The 22,187-nt window shown below is 40.1% G+C and overlaps 1 long non-coding RNA gene across 1 annotated transcript in view; it reads left to right on the forward strand.

Annotated features, from left to right (window-relative positions):
- Positions 1 to 21,606, forward strand: part of LOC119878961 — a 29,762-nt gene extending 8,156 nt beyond the window's left edge. The window contains exon 2 of the long non-coding RNA XR_005387256.1: positions 21,431 to 21,606. This is a non-coding gene — a long non-coding RNA (uncharacterized LOC119878961). The remainder of the gene's footprint in view (positions 1 to 21,430) is intronic.
- The last annotated feature ends 581 nt before the right edge of the window (positions 21,607 to 22,187 follow it).

Below are 22,187 nucleotides of genomic sequence, written 5' to 3' on the forward strand. Positions count from 1 at the left end.
TACCATTGTCACAATTTTTCTGCGTGCACAAAACCATTCTAAAATTTTAAAAAGTTGTTAAATGTGATGTTTGGTTGTAGTAGGGAAAATGGTATATAAAGGTGATATTTGAGATTATTTAGGACATATCATAATAGAGATCTTAGAGATGGAGATAGATTCTCAAGAAACCTGAGCACAATCTATAAAGCATTCTAAGTGCAAATCTTAGGCTTCTCCATGTTGAAGAGACTTTCTTGGAAAAAAGGACTATGTTTAAAACACTTCTGTGCAGGATGAATGAAAATCTGTTTGCGCATTTCACAGAGTGGATTTTCACCAAAAACTCCTGATGATGGTGATATTTCAGAAGAAGGGACAAGCCAGAAAATAGTTGAGATTAGTGGAAAACATCACAAAATAGATAGTGAAACCACCCCGGGGTCAGGTGAGAAGATAGATGAAGAGCACAATTTTGCAGCAAGGAGCATGACTAAAATGGCTTAGAGCAGAAGATCTGATATGGGGAAGACCAGTATCTGGGGGTCTATAAAAGGAGGGTAGGGTGCCGGAGTTCTGGAAGTCAAGTCATCTGAAGTTAAGAACTCAGAATCATGAGTCCCAGACCTGAGCTCATTATCTGTTTCCATCCCTTACCAGCTATGTGACTTTAGGTAAGTTAAGGCAGCTCTCCTAAGCCTTCATTTCGTCGTCTGAAAAATGGGAATCATAAGGGTGCTTATCTCATTAGCTTGTGGTGAATATTATATGCCATATGGTTTTAAATGCTTAGAATAGTGCTTGGCTCATATTTAATAGAGGACAGCTGCAATTGTTATAATTGAGTTATTACTCATATCCTTTAAAGGGATGCTTGCAGGGACCAACAATATAGGAGAGTAGGACATGAGACCAGGGCTGGCACAAACTAGGGAAAAGGTAAATGTGGTAGTTTAAATGCCTCTTCCTAAAATGATGACTTGGCCATGTGATTTGCAGACTGGGCTTTCAGTCCATTCACTTTCACTGCTGTCTGTTCCCGATGATCTATGGTGGTATGTGCATGTCCTTTAGGGCATTGTTCATTTTCTCTATCCATCAATTTTTCCTTTTTTTCTCTGCATTGATATATAAGTTTAGCACCACTAGCCACAGTTAACTGTCAACTGCATTTTTAACTTTTAAACCCACAATCATAGCAGTCAAAGTCTGTCCTTAATGCTACAAACTATTCCTTTTCTACCTCAACTAAAAAGCATTCGAGGAGCAATGTGGGTATATTGGATATCATGTGTGCTGGTAAGCTTTCTCAACAATGGTTATTTAAAGTTTTCCTTAGGGAAAGAAGTCATAGGAACCAGTAAAATTCTTTGTTTTTGTTTTTCAAATCCTACTTCTAGGCGTGATGTGTGCTAAAAAGATGATAAAACGACAACATTCATGATTCACTGCAACGTTCTCACTCTCTGGGGCAGAGGATCAGATTTGCATCTGGTCCTGACTTTAGCAACTAGGTATCTTAGTTTAGGCTCACCCAGAAGCAGATATGAGATGTCAGATGTGAGGTAGTTGAGGTAGTTTGTTGGATAATGTGATGGCAAGGAGAAGTGTTCGGGGCAGGGGGAATGAAATAGGAAAGAGGAAAAGCCAATCCAAGGATGTGTGTTGGGTACTGGAGAGGGTGACTAGAATCTCATCCTCTCAGGATCATTAAGAGATACGTCTCAAACTGTTCAGTCAAGTACAGAAGAGCGAAGCCTTTAGCCACCAGCACCTGATACCCCTCTGTGTTTTCTCATCTGCCCTTCTGGGTTGCATGTGTGTGGATGCTGAGTGGGTTCCCAGGAGGTATTTCATACCCTGGCATTAGAGAAGTCCCATGATGGAAAGTGTGAAAGGTATACTCCTGGCCTAAGGTAGAACTTTGCGTATTGTTCCTTCATAAATCTGGACAAAGCCAGCATGAAAATGGTCCCTGAGGCAATGGGGTAGACTGAGAGGTTAAGGGCAAGTCTTTTAATCACCAATTGAGGAAACTTCACTATTTCTCAAATTATAAATCTGTCTGAACAAAAACTTGCAAGAGTTCTGAGAAATACAGATTTGATGTTTGGAGTTAAGAATGCCATTGTCTGTTGATACAACTCATTCATTCAGTCATTACAGGCAATACATGCTGATTTATTTATTTGTTTTTGTTGAATTTTTTTTTTATTTGGAGAGAGAGAGAGTGAGAGAGAGAACTGAAGGAGAGAGAGAGAGAGAGAGAGAGAGAATCCTAAGTAGGCTCCACACCCAGTGCAGAGCCCAATGCGAGGCTCAGTCTCCCACCCTGAGATCATGTCCTGAGCCAAAATGAAGAGTTGGACACTTAACTTACTGAGCCTTCCAGGCACCCCAATAAATGCTGATTTATTAAGCTTTTCCTTTCTGTAAGGCCCTACAATGAGTACTTAGGTAAAAATAACACAAGCAAGACTCCTGTATTCCCAGAGCCTGCAGAGTAATCAGGAAGCTAAGAAATGCTTGCTATAAAGTAGATGTCAGGTGCTGATGTCATACTCACGCCCCAAAGGTAACTATGTAAGGAGATGATTTGACTACTTCTTAAAGAAGTAGTTGACTTAAACTAGTAGTTGACTACTAGTTTGACTGTAGCAATCATTTCACCATGTATATGTATATAAAATCATTGTGTTTGCATCTTAAATATGTACAATTTTTATATAAAAATTAAAAAACATATTCAGTATTATAAAAGAGGGACAAAGAAAATATTACAAGGATTTAGAAGTGAAAGAGGTCACTCATATCTAAGGGACTCAAGGAACGTTTCAAGATGGAGGAAGCATTTTGAGTTATGCTTTTATCAAAGTAGGCTGACTTTAGCTTTATGGGGATTGGTACGTAGGGCCAGGTAAGGACCATATCGAGATAGGAAATAGGCTATCTAAACTAGAGGCAACAAGTCACTTGGTCCAGAGCCACATTTTAGAGTTGAATGGATCTACTTGCTTAAAATGAGTAGATTCACTTATTTGTTAGTAAATTCAACAAGCATTTTTTTTAAATATCTCCCAAGGACCAGGACTTGGAATATAACTATAAATAAATTTTCTATTCTCTCTGCTCTTGTGAACTCTCTAAGTCTAAGGTAAGATAAAAAACTAAACTGATTTTTAAAATAAAGTGTGATGGAGAGTAAGAAGCAAGGATAGTCTCTGTGAAAGCTCAGAGCAGGGCTCTGTGGACTCCAAAAAGGACTCCCAGAGGAAATGTCATGCCAAGTAGGACCTGAAAAATGATGTATGGTCTCATCAATGGATCCTGGATACCAGGCTGAGACTTTTGAACAGCATAGAATGATGTAACTATGTAATGTTTGCATTGAAATTTGAACAAAGAAGTGATATGATCTGGACTGTTCTTTAAGAAGTTTGATCTTGGGTCACCTGGCTGGCTCAGTCAGAGGAGCATGCAATTCTCGATCTCAAGATCTAGAATTCAAGCCCCACGTTGGGCATAGAGCTTGGAGAAGAAGAAGGAGAAGAAGAAGAAGAAGAAAGAAGAAGAAGAAGAAGAAAGAAGGAGAAGGAGAAGGAGAAGGAGAAGAAGAAGGAGAAGGAGAAGGAGAAGAAGAAGAAGAAGAAGAAGAAGAAGAAAAAGAAGAAGAAGAAGAAGAAGAAGAAAGAAGAAGAAGAAAAAGGAGTTTGATCTTGCCGCTATACAGGATACATATAAGAGAAGAATAAAGACTAGAAGAGACCAATTGGCATACTTCAGGTGAGAAAGAGTGAGTCTGAAGAATTTATCTAGGAAAATTTAGATAAATGGGTAGATCTGAGATGTATTGAAGCAATGGACCTGAGAGGATTTGTCAACCGATGTTATTTTAGATAGCAAAAAGAAAAAGGAGGCAAAGATTGTTCACCTAGGTAACTTGTATCATTTGCAAAGAGGAAATTCAAGGAAGCAGACATGCTTGGAAAAGAGAGGGCATAGACAGGTATGTGTTCTTCAGAGAGAGATAGCTAGTGACACCAACTCTGGGTGCATTGAATTTGAGATGCATGAAGGATATATTGATAAGAATGAGTTTTGGATAGAATGTTATAGTTTTGGGAGAGCATGCCAGAGCTGAAAATAAAGGTTTGGAAGTCTTGTACCACGCTGAAATATTAATTGCAGCTGAGATTGTCAAATGACACCAGGTTTAGAGAAAAACAAGAAAAGGCAAGCCAATAGTGAGACCCAGGTGACATTGGGAGGGAGTTGGAGAGAAGGTGGAAGAGGTAGGGGAGGAACAGGTAAAGACAGGGAGGAAGAAAGTGCTAGAGTCATTAGGGTGAAGTTTCAGGAAAACAGAGGATGAAGGGTTCACAGTGTGAGATGTGGCCAGAGGTTCTGATATTAGAGTCCTGCTCAAAAGATATACCACTTTTCTAAGCAGACTGCCTTGGGGCAGGCAGTGTGTGAAGAGAGAAGAACTAAAAGTGGTACTGCTTTATTTGATATTTTCCCCAAAGTCAGCTTCCTGTGTAGTGGGATATTTAACATCTTCAGCCAAATGCTGTGAGCACATTTTCACTAAAGCCCAGACTTCACAAACCAACCATTTGAAATTGGTCATTTGGGTGCAAAGATTTTGTAATTCCGCCTTAATTTCTTTATATAAAACAACTCATAAAAAATTCATTTTAATGTCAACTTATGCTAGAAAGGCAATAAATACCTTAAAAGCAAAATTTTTGATTAAAAAAAAAAAAGCCTATGACAGCACAAAATGAAACCAAGAGTAAGGTGTTAAAAACTAGGTAAAGGCAAACAGGTATGCATCTCCAGCAGATAAGAGGAAGTTGCCTATGTGGGAGTAACAGTCTCCCTTTTGTAAATTTTGCTGCTGAAATTCAGGCTGAGTTGACAGATGTTAATACTAAGTGGTTCCAGGGACTTCTGGGTGGCTCAGTCCATTGAGTGTCTACCTTCAGCTCAGGTTGTGATCCCAAGTTCTGGGCATCAAGCAGCATCAAGCTCTCTGCTCCATAGATACCCTGCTTCTCCCCCTCCACTGCTTGTGTTCTCTCTCACTCACACACATATTCTCTCTCTCAAATTAATAAATACAATATTTTTTAAAATACCAAGTGGTTAAAGATTCATCATTCTCAGGCAGGTATACTTCTTAGGTCAGCTCCCTCTTTTTTTTTTTTAAACAATTAATTAATTAATTTAAGAGAGAGAGAAGGAGGGAGGGGCAGAGGGAGAGAATCTTCAAGCTGACTCCCTTTGAGAGAGGGAGAAAGTGAGCAGGGGGAGGGGCAGAGGCAGAGAGAGAAAGGGAATCTCAAGTAGGCTGTCCACTGAGCATGGAGCCAGAGGCCGGGCTCGATTCCATGGCTCCCCAAGATCATGACTTGAGCTGACATGAAGAGTTGGACACTCAACCTACTGAGCCATCCAACTGTCCCCGATTCCATTATTTTTTAAAATTATTTTTGGCAAGATTTACTCTTGAGCAAGTTTTAACTTCCCTGGGCCTCAGTTTCCTAAAATGCTAAATGAGAATAGCAATAGAACCTTCGGAATAGTTACTGTAATAAAGTGATGTCTCTTAAGAGTTGAAGCACTTTGCCTGGAACATACAGAGACACCCAATAAGTGTTACCAGTTATTAATAATCTTATTATTTCTGTCATCCCCATCTAGAGCACTTTCCCAGACTGGGGTTTATTTGAAGGTGTGACTATTTAAAATCATGATCTCCTCAAGTTCCAAAGGGAGTGCCTCTTTGCCTGTGCCAAGGCTCCACCGCAGTAAGGAGTACCCTTAAAGATCTTTCAGCCATGTGGCTTCATTCCCCTATCAAGCTCACTATCTGCTCATCAGCAATCAGCAATAGCTCCTGGAAACACTCTGAAGTGAGGACAGAAATAGAAGTAACAATTACAAACACACTCAACAAATGACTTAACCAGGATACTGAGTCCACGCCATGTACATTTATAAAGTAATTTCCCTGTCTTCACGTGTGTTGTCACACGTATAACGATATGAATCCTGTGAGAATAAAGTATTTTTCTTACAGTTCAGAAATATGAGTCTTTGAATCCTCTGCCTGCTGCCAGTTGAGTCGACTGACATAGCTGCGTGTATCTAAAATTTAAACCAAATTACCCTGGATTTTTGCACTGCCTCAAAAATCAGAAAATGTGCAAAATACTCTTTTGCCTAATATCTATTCCATTATCCATTTAAGCCATGCTTGTGTCTCAAAAATTGTATGACACACATAAAACAATAATTATAAACACGACTTTTGCCTCCATCACCCCTTTTCTGCAGAAGATCTTAGCACCAGGTCCTGTTTGGTCAATGAAAGAATTAGATTCCTAGAGTCTCGCTTAATGAAAGAAGGCATTGCTTCAGCATCGCTAGTGGCCAGTGTCCTGTCTGATTTGAAGAACCATAGAATTGCCTGATAGCCTCAGACATCACTGAGTGTGACTATTTTTAAGCCCTCTACATGCATGCTTTGAATTTCTCTCATATCTCATCTGAATGGATGATGTTGATGTTTGTAGACATTCGTGATTGCCTGTGAGAAAGAGAGCGAGTGAACCTCAGGATGTTCTTAACTGCTAGTATTAATTCTGTTCCTGTTTGTTTTCAGCCCCGGGGTGGGTGGGGGGGGGCACCACATGAGATCCCAGGGTACTGCTCCTACCCACTGGAGGCTCAAGTCCTCCAGTAGATACAGATTTCCATTGTGCCTTCCAGAAGTCTCAGCTCTGCACTCTGTCCCCTTCTTCTCACAGGGATCTATCAGACTAGAAGCAGGCCACAGCAAAAAGGAAAAATCCCTCTTAAAATTTAGATTCTGGAGGTATTCTCCAAACAATATATTATTCATTGTTCAAGAGACTACAGCAACTCAAAAATCTCGTCTTTTGATTGCCTAAGCTCACCCACCTCAAACAAAGAGTGCATTATTTCCCTAAAAATCTTTATAGGCAGTGCAGGAAAGTGGATACGACCCTATTCTTTCACCAAGAGGGACCTAAGAATGAATTCTGTGGTTGCCACCAGCAAATTGGATAACTTCAGACATGCACCTGAACTTCCTAATCTTTACAATCATGATCGTGAGAGCGGCTACTGCCAAAGACTGCAATGAGGACCACATAAGATGAGATGAGCACTTAGTCCAGAGCCCTGCCCACAGTGTCTGCTGAATGCTGACCTTTACAATATGTTAACTAGCATTTCGGAGGGGGGGTGGTGGCTACTGATTCTCATAACTGTCGGGGGTCACCCGACAGAGACTCCACATGCCATTTCACACCAGGCCAGGCTTGGTCGAGAATATAGTCCAGGCCTCTATAGGTATCTGCCTTGGGAAACATCACTGCTCTGAAGACAGCGAGCAAGTGCAGAAAGAACTGATGATAAGTGACGGAGCTGGAAACCAAAGGGTAAAAAGAATGCATTTATGAACACACACAGGTTTTCAAAAACCTCTCAGCACATCTATGGGACTTTATTTGGAACCACTGCCATCTGTTTGCCGGATGTCTCTGACAGAAATGTGTCCATGAATTTGGACCCTACTTTTTCCCCCCCTCAGCTGTGCTGGGGAGCCAGATGTTCTTGTGTTTCAAAAGCAACCACATCCATCAACCTCTTTGCGGGACTGGATCATTCATGCTTGTGTGACTTCATTTCTCCAGCAGCGGGACTAGTGGGCTTGTTTATTCACCTTTTTTTTTCCTGATTTTTTTTTCTCATATTGCTTCAAATTAAATTAAAAGCCAGCACTGTCACTAATTAACCAAGGGTGGCACATTTGTAAACCTGGATTTGCCGGGTTGCCAGTTGAGAGGAATTCCTCTGCGTTCTTTGCCAAAAACCGTGTTTACCAGTCACCATTGGTGTCTTGGCAAAGCTGCTTGGGTGTTGTCAGAACATAATGTAGCTGTGTAAAAGATGTCCTTCGGAGATGTTAGCTGACTTGTGTTGTTCCCAGACTTAAATATGCTGTGAACTAATTAACACCAGCGTGAGAGTAAACACTCAAATATCGTTACCTTGCGAATAACAGCACACAAATTTCTGTGCATGGGTTTCTGTCTCCTAAAAAGAGAATGATGATGGTTGTTATCACAGGAAGGGAAAATATTGAGGAAGTAAAGCATTGGCATCTGCTAACAGGCAGTCTCTCATCCCAGCTTCTAACAAGCTTGCAAACTCCAGGGTAGAACCATATTATCAGAAATGTGTGTTGAAAATATTTGGCGGTAGAGGAGGTAACTGTGGATTTGGGAACGAGTATGCCATCAAGAAGGTTCCATGGAGAGGGTCGTTTGAATTCATGTTGGAAGGAAATAGTTCCTTGCTTTCCCGCACCCTCCCACCCCGGTCGGCATAAAAGCTCTGCTGCAATCAGGGTTGCTTAAATCCAGGGACTCCTGACCTAAGATAACTATATTGCTTCTGGACACCCTGAGTTGGGCACCCTCTGAGCTGTGGGGTAAGGAAAAGAGAGCCTGCTTTCTCTACACCTTGATCTGAAGTGGCCCTGACAGTGGGAATCTGAGATTCCAAGTGCCCAAAGGAAGAGAAGTTGGAGAGAACATAGACCAGCTGCATGGAAATGATGTTGATTTTTATACATTCCAATAGAAATATGATTCAGTTTCTTTTCCTTAAAATTTGTCTTTAACATAGGAACACAGACCAAAAAGTCACCATCATACACATATTTGGTACCCAATAGAACTCTTCAGAATACTGGGAATACTGGGAATGTTTCCAGAACACTGGGAATTAGTTCTAAAATACTAATATGGCAGCCTCTGGGCACATTGTGGCTGTTGAGCACTTGAAATGAGCCTAGGAAGACTGAGAAACTGAATATCTAATTGATTATTTTATTTGTTTTATTAATTAATGATGAATTTAAATGTGAACAATCACATGTAATTGTCCTCTACATTGGGCAACACAACGACTCTATGGGATATGACATGTGGCATTATTTTGCATGTTTGCACACCTTTTTCACATGTATTATAATGAATAGAGGATGGTTGATTCTTTTTTTTTTAATTTTTTTAAATTTATTTTTTATTGGTGTTCAATTTACCAACATACAGAATAACCCCCAGTGCCTGTCACCCAATCACTCCCACCCCCCGCCCTCCTCCCCTTCTACCACCCCTAGTTCATTTCCCAGAGTTAGCAGTCTTTACGTTCTGTCTCCCTTTCTGATATTTCCCACACATTTCTTCTCCCTTCCCTTATATTCCCTTTCACTATTATTTATATTCCCCGAATGAATGAGAACATATAATGTTTGTCCTTCTCCGACTGACTTACTTCACTCAGCATAATACCCTCCAGTTCCATCCACGTTGAAGCAAATGGTGGGTATTTGTCATTTCTAATAGCTGAGTAATATTCCATTGGATACATAAACCACATCTTCTTTATCCATTCATCTTTCGATGGACACCGAGGCTCCTTCCACAGTTTGGCTATTGTGGCCATTGCTGCTAGAAACATCGGGGTGCAGGTGTCCCGGCGTTTCACTGTATCGGTATCTTTGGGGTAAATCCCCAACAGTGCAATTGCTGGGTCGTAGGGCAGGTCTATTTTTAACTCTTTGAGGAACCTCCACACAGTTTTCCAGGGTCCTAAATGAGAGGATGGTTGATTCTTGCATCTGTTTCTGGATCCTATCTACTATAATAGTTTTGGTTGAAGTTTATGAAGAAAATCTAGCCATTCCCAGAGATACACGTTTAAAGTGAAAAATATGCTCAAGAATCAAGATTTAATAAAATTAACATTTCTTTACGGCCTCATTGAAGACATTTTTAAATGAAATCGGCTTAAAAAAATGCTTGGTGCCATTCCTGAGATTCATGTTAAGGCACCAGCAGCTTTACCCACAGCTGCCTTTGTTCCAATAGTATAAATGACAAGGCCATGAGTAAAAATAAATAAAATCTAAGCATTATTTTATAAATAGTTTAGACTTTTCCACCCCCCGAGGCAGTATCGAGGACCTCTAGAATTCTACAGACCATACTTCAGAGTGCTCTGGAATCTTCACTGTCTTCCCCACACTGCATACCCCTCCCCTCCACTGAGTCACACACACCCCAAAAACCAGAACAGTCTAGCTTTATTTTTGGAAACCTTGGCACCAATCAATAAGAACCTTCTTTCCCAAGAACCTACATTATATTTTCCAAAAACCATAATTTCCACCTAATGATGGATTCTGGTACCATTTGTAAGAATTGTCACATTTCTGGTTACTCTCTCCCATATGAACAAACCTGAAAATATTTCATTCACCTCTGAGCTCAGCATCTCCAACCTGTCTGCTGGGAAGCTCCACCAGGGTACTTACCTTTACGTAATTGTCTGTTTCTTTGACTCTTTGGTTATCTGTTTCTGTCATTAGGCTGTGAGTTCCTTGTGAAAAAACAGTATTTACTTAAGAAATATTAACTGGATGAATGAATGTGTGAGTTAGGTCCCAGTGTGGCCCATTCACAGTTCTTCCACACTGAACTGCTTCTCCTTTTCTGTATCACAAGGTATAGCCGGTTCTTAGAGTCAATAAATGCATGAATCCAAGCCATTTGGGTAGATGACCACTTGGTAATTATGAGTAAAATACATCTAATTGGTATTTGTAATTGAAGAAAAGAGTCGTGGCCTCATTTAGCTTTCTAGCACTTAATGTAAGAGTTAGCTGAAATGGGCTCTACCCATATCATGTGGCAATATGAATAATATATTTTAAGAAATTGCCAGAAACTTTAGAAGGATTCTCCACAACTGGGATCTATTTATAATTTAAGAGGGCTTCAGTTGTCCTCCCTGCCCTGGATTTCATTGTGCTGAAACGTACAGAGCCAAACATCACAGACCCCACTCTTGGCAGAGGACCCATAGCCTCACATTACGTGGGGATTCAGTGTACCATCGTTTAGTTACCAAGTTTATTTCTGGACTCATTACTGACCATCTAAATTCTTTAAGGCCCCACAGCAAAACCGGTCTCCAAGGGATTGTAACACATTCTGAATTTGAGTTGCAAGGGAGTATGGAGACTGTTACTTTCGGCCAAAACCCAGAACCACTGCAGTAAAATAGTGTTATTTTTTCACATAAATGTATTTTCCTAACAATCACTAGGAAGAAAGTCCATATTATATGATTAAGATGTGTTAGCTATCAATATGAAAATCTAATATTCTAAGGGAAACATGGTGTGGTAGAGTAAGAAACGAGACTGGAAATGAAAAGATAGATCTCTCTTTTATTCTTGGTTTTGTACCTGTCTACACTGGTGCCCCCTTATCTGCAGGCGATATGTTTCAAGAACACCAGTGGATGCCTGAGACTGCAGTTAGTTCCAAACCCTGTATATACTGGTTTTTTTTCCTTATGATAAAGTTTATGCATTAGGTACAGTAAGAAATTAACAACAATAACTCATAATAAAATAGAACATTATAACAAAATACTGTAGTAAAAGCTACCATAGATCTTGGCAACCTCAACATAAACTGTTGTTTTAACTGTTGTTAAATGGGGAACATTTTTTCTTTCCACTTAATGGAAGCATATTTGAAACACCAGCATCACTGCCCTTGGTCTTTGGGGTCATTATTAAGTAAAATAAGGTTTATTTGGACATAAGCATTGTGATACTGTGACAGTTGATCTGATAACTCAGCTGGCTGCTAAGTCGCTAAGGGATGGCAACGGATGCAGAGTGGAGACACAGAGTCTCTTAAGATGCTGGACAAAGGGATGATTCCTGTCCTGGTCAGAATACAGCTGGACAGTGCGAGATTATCATCATGCAGCTCAGAATGCACAATTTAAAAGTTATGAATTGTTTATTTCCAAAATTTTCCATTTAATATTTTCAGACTGTGGGTGGCCTTGGGTCACTGAAATCGTAGAAGGTGAAACCATGAGCAAGGGCAGACAACTGTAGTCCTAGGAACTTGGACAAGTAATTGAACTTCTTTGGATTTCAGTCTCTCTCTTTTTTTAAAAAAAGATTTTATTTATTTATTCATGAGAGACAGAGAGAAAGAGAGAGGCAGAGACACAGGCTGCAGAGGGAGAAGCAGGCTCCATGGGGGAAACCTGACATGGGACTCGATCCTGGGACTCCAGGATCACACCCTGGGCTGAAGGTGATGCTAAACCGCTGAGCCACCCGGGCTGCCCAGATTTCAGTCTCTTAATGTGACATAAATCACAACTCTCTTTTCCATCTTTGGATTCTGTAAATCCATATAATCCTTTGCTTTTCTGCTCTGATGCACCAGCTCATACTCTTGTCATTTTGCCTTTTGCAAGCATATATTAAAAATTAAGCTTGGACTCCTGGATAGCTCAGTCAGTTAAGCATCTGTCTTTAGCTCAGGTCATGATCCCAGGGTACCCTCATCAAGCCCCACGTTGGGATCCTTGCTCAGCAGGGAACCTGCTTCTCCCTTTGCCTGCAGCACCCCCCCTGCCCCCCAGTGCTGTCTCTCTCAGTCAACTACATAAATCAAATCTATAAAATATTAAACCAAATTTCATTTTGCTTGGAAACTATTTACTAATGGACAGATTATGAGATGCAAGTGTGAGTTTTACAGTATATGTGATTTTGCTTCCAAGTGCACTAAGCCAAGTGCAGTATTAGAAACCTGGGGTCAGAGTCAGGGACTCTTCATTTTCCACCCAAGGAATAACTTGTCTAACCCCTCAGTAATGTCTAAATTACAGTGACATGTAATTTACAAATACATTAAGATGAAAGTTACTTCTAAGTTTTCTGGCTCACCAATAGTACTAATTATTTGCAAATATAGATTCATAAAGTCATTTACTTGGTTAAAATGTTACATGACAGATACACAATGTAACAGAGCACATGATTTTCCCAATTCCTTATTTAATGGAATGGAACACAATGAATGCCCAATCATCTTGGCTAAAGTACTCAGGCAAAGGCATCATATACATGAACACTCCACAAAGTACCAGCACTGCCTCCTAATAACTCTATCAGAATTGGGAGGTACACCAAACATCTCCACCTAACCAGAATCCGGTTTGAACCTTGGCTTAACCATTCCATCTGCAGTGAGGATGTGTTTCATGTCAATAGTTTAATGCACCTGTGCCTTTCTTCATGCCTTAAAAATGATCATTGTGCCATGTGATCAAACACTGTCGTGTTATGGGTGACGGAGAGGCAGTTATTAGTTTTAGGCCATATGGTGATATATGTTGCAGTGAGTCGGCATATCAAGTTTGTCTGGTAAGACTGAAAAGAGTGCTATGAATCTAAATATGGAAAAAAATTCAGAGAAGGTAGACTCCTGTCCAGGAACCAACAGATCGAAAGAATCAGCTATTGTCTCTTAAAAGGCAGGGGAAACTGGTTTGTTAGTGAGCTAGGCTAGGTTGTTGGGTGTGAGTTTTCTACTAGGGCAGCCTCATTGCATTAAAAAAATGCAATTATAGCTATGACAATTTTTAGAAATTGAATTTGCATTTTCTTATGAACCTTCTGTGAAGTGTCTTTTACTAAATATCATTTTTGTCCTCCTCTAACAACTTCAGTTTATTACTTGCTAAATTAGAGGACAATAGTTCCAGATTCATCTCCAGTGAGTAACTTGACTCATCACAGTAAATTTAACACGGTCTGGTTAATACCTACCCCCATTTCCAGGAAACTGAAGTTTCTACAGGCACTCATTAAACTACAGTGGGACCTTTGGTTAAACGACAGTGGCCACCCACTTATCCACCCTTCACCCTTATTACCGCTTCAAGGAATCTGAGTTACAAGATGTCATTGGTTCTATGTCCTAAGATTACATTGAGAACGATGGGTCTCCCTCTCATCACTCACTTTTTCAGGTTTATATTTCCTTACCTAGAAATTTCAATATGATACTAAAACATGCTTGCATGTCTATTCTCCTTTTTGGGATATTGCTTCAAAGTGGCTCTGTCCTTATACTTTGAGGACCAAAAAGACAAGAGAAACAGGAAGGGAATGAAAGAGCAATCCAATGATTATTGTAGGGGATGCCTGCAAATAAACTGAACTTCACCTAGTATTTAAACTGACTGAGGAGAGCATCGCTTAGAAATTAAGGACAAAAGCTTTCAATCTGGCAATGACCAGAAATGAAACCTTTTCTGTAAAAACCCTACACCAAGTGTTTGCCGGTAGGGTGATATGTGTCTTCCTTGTCTCCCTCATCAATCCTTCAAGGAGACATGGCTTTGTTTAATTTATGTGGCTAGCTTGTGAGTCTGAGAAAGAGCTGTTTGTAAGAATAGTAAATCAAAATAATGTCAGAGTCACTTCGAACAGTGTTTTCGAAATTCAAGTTCGGAACAAGTAGTTCAGGCTACCAGTACTGTTAGCCTCACATCTGCTTTCTGTCCCAGCTGTGGCTTCAATAACATCATGCAAGAAACCAGAAGGGCAACTCCATTTCCATAGGTTACTTTGACCTTGCAGAAGTGGAGAACTTTAAAAAAAAGAAAAGAAAAGAAAAGAAAAGAAAGAAATAAAAAAGAAAACCTAAAAAATAAAGAAAGAATGAAAAGAAAGGAAAGGAAAAACAAAACAAAACAAAACAAAAAAACAAGTCATCTTGGTTTGGGCTGAGGAATTAAATAAACCCAGATAAAAATCACGAAGTGAGTGTCATTGAAATAAAGTGATTTTTTTTTTTTTATCGCAAGGCTATTTTCAGCTAAGTTCACTCTAATTCTTATCTTTATTCATCCTACAGGTTATAGATAATGCATGACCATATTAAAATTCTCTTCTTGATCTGAATCTCCCTATCTCTGGTAGACAAGCAGGGTCCTTGACAGCTTGATTGTATGTGTGTTGTTTTTTAAAAGACAATAACACAAAAGCTTTAAAGTTGGAATTTCCTGATTACTTCAAGCCAAGTTCTATAGACTGCATCAATCTTGCACAACAATTTTAGAGAGCAACAATAATGGGACAAAATAATCTGGAGTCAATAGCAGAATTAAGGAATAGGCGATCTGGTTGTTTTTTTTTTTCTTTTAAATGTTTACTTAAGTATAATATATATATACAGAAAAGTTAAAAAAAAAGTTTGGTGAATCTGCACAAAATGCACACAGCCCCATAACCATCAATCAGATCAAGAAATAGAACGTTGGGGTACCTGGGTGGATCACTGGTGAGTGTCTGCCTTTGGCTTGGGTCATGATCTTAGGTTCCTAGAATCAAGTCTCACATGGGGCTCCCCTCAGGGAGCTGCTTCTCCCTCTGTGTATGTCTCTGCCTCTTTCTGTGTGTCTTGCATGAATGAATAAATTTTTTTTAAAGAAATAGAACATTAACAGGTACCCACGAAGACTCCCTGGCCCTGCCCACACATGCAATCTTCTCCAAAGTAATCACTCTATGGCTTCTTTCTCCATTGTCCGGGTTAGCCAGAATTATACAGCATGTCTTCTTTTGTGTCTGGCTTCTTTTTACTCTACAGTGTGTTTGCAGAGTTCCATTTATATATCTAAAATATATCAAGTGACCATTAATATTTGGCTCTCACAAATAGCACCATGACCAACATTGCTTTGTCACAAATACATAATCATTTCTGCTGAGCACATGCTTTGGGGTCATAAAGTATGCGCCTTATACACATTTGTAGATACTGCCAAACTGTTTCTTAAAGTGGCTTTATCAATTCACACGCCCATCCAAAGTGTGGGAAGCTTCTAGTTGTCCTGTGTCCCCATAATCCCCTGGTTTTTGTCAGCCTTTGTTATTTTAGTCAATTTGATGGGTGGAAAGGGCTTTCACATTTTAGTTTTAATTAGAATTTCCTTGACAACTAATGAAGGTGGACAATTTTCATATGTCTATAGGCCATTTGGATGTGTTATTTGGAAGGGCTTGTTAAAATCCTGAGCTCATTTTTCTACTGACATGTCTTTTCATTATTAACACACAGGAGTTTTTTTTATGTATTTCTGGTATAAGTCTTCTGTGATATATATGCATTGTCACTAGACTCCCCCTCTCTGTACCTTGCCCCGTCACTCTTCTAATGGTCCTTTAATGAACATGTGTTTTAATTTTAATTTTTCCCGATTTACCAAAATTTTCCTTATAAGCGGTGTTTTCTGAATCCTATTTAAGAAATTATTTCCTGGGATGCCTCGATGGCTCAGCAGTTGAGCATCTGCCTTTGGCTCAGGGTGTGATCCTGGAGTCTCAGGATCGAGTCCCTCATTAGGCTTCCTACAGGGAGCCTACTTCTCTCACTGCCTATGTCTCTGCCCCTCTCTCTGTGTGTCTCTCATGAATAAATAAATAAAATCTTTAAAAAAAAGAAATAATTTCCTATGCAAATTACATGGAAATACTCTGCTATCTTCTTGGGGCCTTAGGGTTCATACTTTTCTCATTCAGATCTATACACCACGTTGAATTATAAATCATATTGATTTTCCTTTTATAAATATAAACCTCACCCAACTCCATTCATTGAAAATATAATCCTTTCCCTCACTGCATTGCAGTGACACCTTTGTTATATATTTCAAGAGACTGTATATTTGTGGGTTTATTTCTGGATTCTCTATTCTGTTCCATTGGTCTATTTGTCAGTAAGTCAATCCCATACTGTCTTAATTATACAGCTTTACAATAAGTCTTGGTATCTGGTAGCACAAGTCCTCTGACTTTGTTTTTCAAGGTAGCATTTCATTGACATATATGTTTTTGAATAAACTTGACAACCCCACCACAGCAATACCCCAGCAACAAGAAAACTTTTTGTAAACATGGAATCTGCTTTTATTTATTTACAGACTCTGATTTCTGTCAACAGAGCTTCTAGTTTTTTAGTACAGAGGTCTTGCACATCTGTTCGAGATATTTGACAATTTTTGAGCTATTGCAAATGGCACATATTATATTTTAAATTTTATAATGACTTGTTTCATTTGGTTCATTTTGCCCATATCTTATCCCTGAACAATTTAGTCTACTATAAAGTACTCAAAAGTGGAAATTGAGGGGCGCCTGGGTGGCTCAGTGCATTGAGCTTCTGTCTGACTCTTTATTTTGGCCCAGGTCATGATCTCAGGGTCTTGAGATAAAGCCCCACATTGGGCTCCATGCTCAGTGGGAGTCTGCTGGAGATTCTCTCTCTCTCTCTCTCCATCTTCCTCTCCCCCTGCTCACACACACACATACTCTCTCTCTCCCTCTTGTTCTCTCAAATAAATAAATAAATCTTTTTTAAAAAAAAGATTTCTCTTTTAAAAAAAAGTGGAAATTGAGACCTACTTAGATTACAAGTAACTATTTTGTTAATAGGACAACCTTTGTACATATGAAAAGAAAAACGTGCTTTGCAGAGACACTAACTATATTTGCCCCATAGTGATCCTAAAGGTAATGAGAGAGGAAATGAGGATTTTTGCTCCACACTAAGATTGTCTCTTACCATGAGACTGTGTGTGGCAATCTCAGAATAACTCAAAGTGAAGCATTAAGTGGACTAAATCAGTGGCTACAATGAAGGTACAAAAAGTGGGCACATAACTACCCCGCAGTGCAAAACTCCTTCAGTGTAAATAAGCCAAACTGCTAGTTATTTGTCTACTGCTCTATCATTATCTTGTGTGCATCCATCTCCACAGAGGCTGTCAGGTTCATATATGGTTGCGTGTGGTGAGGTGCTGTATCTCTCCTAAGTCATTCATATCAGTTATGGAACTAACTGGTTGGAGGATAAAACAAGTGGCCTGTTTGAGCAGAATAGGGTGATGGAATGTGGGGAGCAGAGGGAAATGGAGGAAAGGCAGCAGAGAATCATAAAGAATCAAAAGTTGCGCACTCGATGGTCGATTCCATCTGTCCTGCAGCTTGCTTGGTAAGTCCCACATTTCAGCAATGGGACTCCTACTACTCTTTTCTTCCTGGCTAATGCACATGGAAAATCTGTACAGCACAACCAGTAAAATAAACCCTAGCCCAGGGAACAATCTTCTTTAAGCCCAGAAAAAGTAAATGTAATATGTAAATAAAATTTCTGTGCCCTTGTATGTATACTTCTGACAATAAGAGCAAATATATGAGTTGTGCTGAACAGAGTAATTCTCATCTTACAAGAAAACTGACACTCAAGGAAATTAATGACCAAAGGCTTCATCGAGAACTGGATTTCAGGACTTTTGATTCTATTTTAGAACTCTTTCCTTAAAACTATTTTGATATTTTAATTTTATTCTTCCAAGAAATGCCTCTTGGCATCCAAAGCATGAAAGTAGTGACTTAGAACATTTCTGAGGTGCATCTACTCTTCTTCTTACACGGTAAGCATTTGTCTACTTTTGGGTATTTCAGCATTTCCAGAGGCATGGCCTTTGGGTAGTATCTTCCCTTAGGCCTTGCATTTTGGCTTTCGCTCTCTGAGAGGGGCCAGAACAGTGTAAGAGCAACTCAACTACACAGAGGGCAGAACGTGGCCCTTTGTTGACAATGGAGCATTATTAGTGATATAAGCAAAGTGGTTAATTAGATCCAAAGCAACTTCTGAAACACCAAAGAGAAAAGATTGAAACAGAATAAAAGTGCAAAGAAACATGATCAGAACTGACAAGCACGCACCAGGGGCCTGAAGCATGGCAGACATAACTGAAAAGCAGAAGGCTTGCTTAGACAAACCCTACATTTTATTTTCCCTCCTTCTTGCTTTAGTTTGCTTGGAGGTTTTTGTTTTTCATTTTTGTTGTTTGTTTCCTGAAATCAAATTAACAGTATTTATTGGCTCGGCAGCTATGGGAACGCTAGGGTGTAAAACGATACCACAAACAGGAAAGAAATGACTGAACCATGGGTCTGGACATGTCATTTCTCAGTCCCTATTCTAAACACTGTGTGACTTCAGTCAAGGTGCATGACCTCTCCCACCTGCTGCAGACTCATCCCTACAGTGAGAGTGTTCAGCTGGATGTTATCCAGTGTCCTGGCTAGCTCAGTGATCCTATGAACTCTAGAATAGTGAGGAGGAGAGAAGTCGAGGCATAAAGTCGTTGATGATGACCCTAAAAGGGCTTCTGGAGGTTTGCCTCATTTGGACTTATTTTTCCATTCCCAAAGCCTAGAGGTGAAGTTTTAAAGGCCACAAGCTGAAAGGCTTTGGAGAAAAACTATTTTGAATGTTTGCATGAAGTCCTTGAGATACTATGTGGAGTATAAGAATCTCGATTGGCACAGTCTTGTTGCAGAGGAGTTTCACTCTCCTTGGAGAAGTTGCGCTGCACAAATATGCACTAATGCTGCAAGAATCCAAATAAGGCTGAATGAAATGCAAATGTTACAAAAGCGTAAACATTGGCCATGGTAGGAAATCAGAGATACATGGTCTGCAACTGGAGAAGCACTGAAGATAACCTTGAAGAAGAGGTTTGGAGAATAAACTTCTCAATAGACAGATGTACAGAAGGCAGAGCATACTGTTGACAGGAACAAGATGATCGAGGTTTTGGATGTATAGAAATGAAGGTGACATCTCCCAAGAAGAGTGAGAAGAAAGTAACATTGGATCAGAGGGACTGTTTGCAGCCCTAGAGGGAGGTAGTAGGAAGAGTCAGGGAGCATATTTTGTAAATACCCAGGCTGAAGAGGATCGACTTCTCCTGATAGTTTATAGGGAGCTAGCAATGGGAAAAGATTATGGGAGACAATTTAATCTTTTAGAAAGATTGAACAAGGGCCAATTGGAAGAATTGATTAATTAAAAAATGAGATGGATAACAAGGGTCAAATTAGTTATCTATTGCAATTGTCAGGCATAAATGAAGACCTAAAGCAGTAAAATGGAAAAATCTAATATTGAAGGGTCTTCCTCACTACAGTCTCCCTTTTGCTGTCCCCCTTTCCCTTTCTGATCTCAAGAAGCCTCTGAGTAATGAGGTAATATAAAATTGTACTTTCACTTATCAAGCCTAAACAATGATCCCACCCCCCGTTGGTGGTCTTCAGTCGGATGACACAGAATTGATTTTGTAGCTTGTCTCATGGGGGCCTCTGGGAAAGTGTTCGTTCGAGTGACCTTTTGTTTTCACAATTATGGACATATGACCCAATCCCCACCCTTAGTTCAAAAAGAAAACAAATCCTCTTCATTACTTGGTTGGCTCTCCTCACTTCTTGATCTTGGCCAATTTTTTTTTTCCAGGGTCTCCTTCTATCCGTTCTCCTCCCACAATAATACTCTTAGATGTTTTGTTTCCTGGGAGCCAAAGACAGACTCTTTATGTGGTGAAAAGAGTAGATCTCACCAAAATCACTCAGGACTAGATGTCCATAGCCCAGTGATAATCATTCCACTATCTGAAAGAAAAATGTCATTTCACCACAAACCCTCCCATGATGATTCAGCCTTAAACTCTTGCCAAAGGAGGACTGCGCCATATTTTCCCCCTCTCCTCAGCATGCAGGCTGCTGTGAAGAAGCATCTGCTGCCTAATTCTTTTCTATATTAGGATAAAAAGCTTTTTGGCTTGCTGATTTCAGGCCCTGAGGAAAAGAGAGAGACGAGAGTTTCTCATAACGTCTTTATTGCACAACCAATCGGTCTGTGTCCTGGGAACCCCAGGCATGTACTCAGGGATGAGCCACAAGACCAATAGCACAGAGATGATGGGGTTGAAAGCTGGACAAGACACACTCACTCTGGGGATACGGATGGTATCTATTAGCTAGAATCCTTCCACTGGGGTTGCTTTAACACCCAGACCATTTTAACTGGCTTCTTATCATATTTGGGAAGGCCTGCTTTTCCTGAAGATTAACCAGACATGGCTTTTGATCCTCACAGTTCAAATAAGGGATTGGAGAGCCAGATGAAAAAGAATGGGGTCTGGGAAGAAAAATGTCATTCAAAGATGGGTCTGTCCTTGAGAACACTGCTGAAAGCACCTCAAGGAAAAAACGTTGAGGGGGGTGGGTGGGTATTTCCCAATTATTTCTATCTGTGCCCCTGGGGCTGCTTTTGCTGAAGACAGTGGCTTGATGTTTATGTTAAGATTCCTGACCCAGGGCATGATCCTGGAGTTCTGGGGTCGAGTCCCACATCGGGCTTTCCGCATGGAGCCTGCTTCTCCCTCTGCCTCTGTCTCTGCCTCTCTCTCTATGTGTGTCTCATGAATGAATAAATAAAATCTTAAAAAAAAAAAATCCTGACCGGATATGGAACTGGAAGCTGAGGGAAGGTAGGATTGTCCGAGGGACCATGGACCTGTTAGAGGTTGTTGGCCTATGTCTCTTGTGAGGAGACTAAGTAGGGAAGCTCTGGCAAAATGATTGTGTCTATCTTTCCCTCTCATCCTGCAGCTCTCTGCGTGCTGGTGACCCGCAAGCTGCATGCTGCAAGCACTGGCAAGCTGCATCACATCTCTGGACACCAGAAGTGAATAAGGAAGCTGCAAGAATCTCCCAGAAAACAGTCGCATCTGTAGAGCTGGGAGTTGTGTTTTTGTTTTAGTCTCATAAAATAGTGGTGACAAGAATAGTTGTCGTTGTTGCTATGATTTGTCAAGTTGGCCCATTTGATGTCTTTCCTATCATGCTAGAATGCCCTCCTGGACATGAGGATCTAAAGATGGGACATGCTTTGAGCTAGCAAATCCCTATGTCTACTCCTTGCGATTTAAGCACTAGAGAGAATGCAGCTATTTTGTTTGATAAGGTGGAGTTCAAAGCCACAGTGAGGCATATCACAAAAGGACTCAGTAAAAAGAAAAAAAGAATAAGAAAAAAGAAAAAAGGAAAGAAAGAAAAAAGCCGAAGTGATGGAGGAGGAAGAGTTTATTAAGTGATAAACATACGCTTCTCCACAAAGCTCATGCTTGATGCCTCTAGTCATAACATACTAGCTCTGAGCTTACCATGCAGCTCTCAAAAGACTTCCCTTTGGGTTGTGGGCAATTCACAGATTTCAGCTTCTTGCTCCCTGGTTGGGGTTGATGGGCCAGGGAACAATTTTTATTAGGTTTCAATGCATCTGCAGTGCTTAAATACGAGACTGAAACAGGCACTTGTTCCGGGCTGTAGGGTGATAAGTTGCATTAATTTTTATTTTAGGCTGTCT

The sequence above is a fragment of the Canis lupus genome, unplaced genomic scaffold (genome assembly GCF_011100685.1).
Source record: "Canis lupus familiaris isolate Mischka breed German Shepherd unplaced genomic scaffold, alternate assembly UU_Cfam_GSD_1.0 chrUn_S2154H2354, whole genome shotgun sequence".
NCBI lineage: Eukaryota > Metazoa > Chordata > Mammalia > Carnivora > Canidae > Canis > Canis lupus.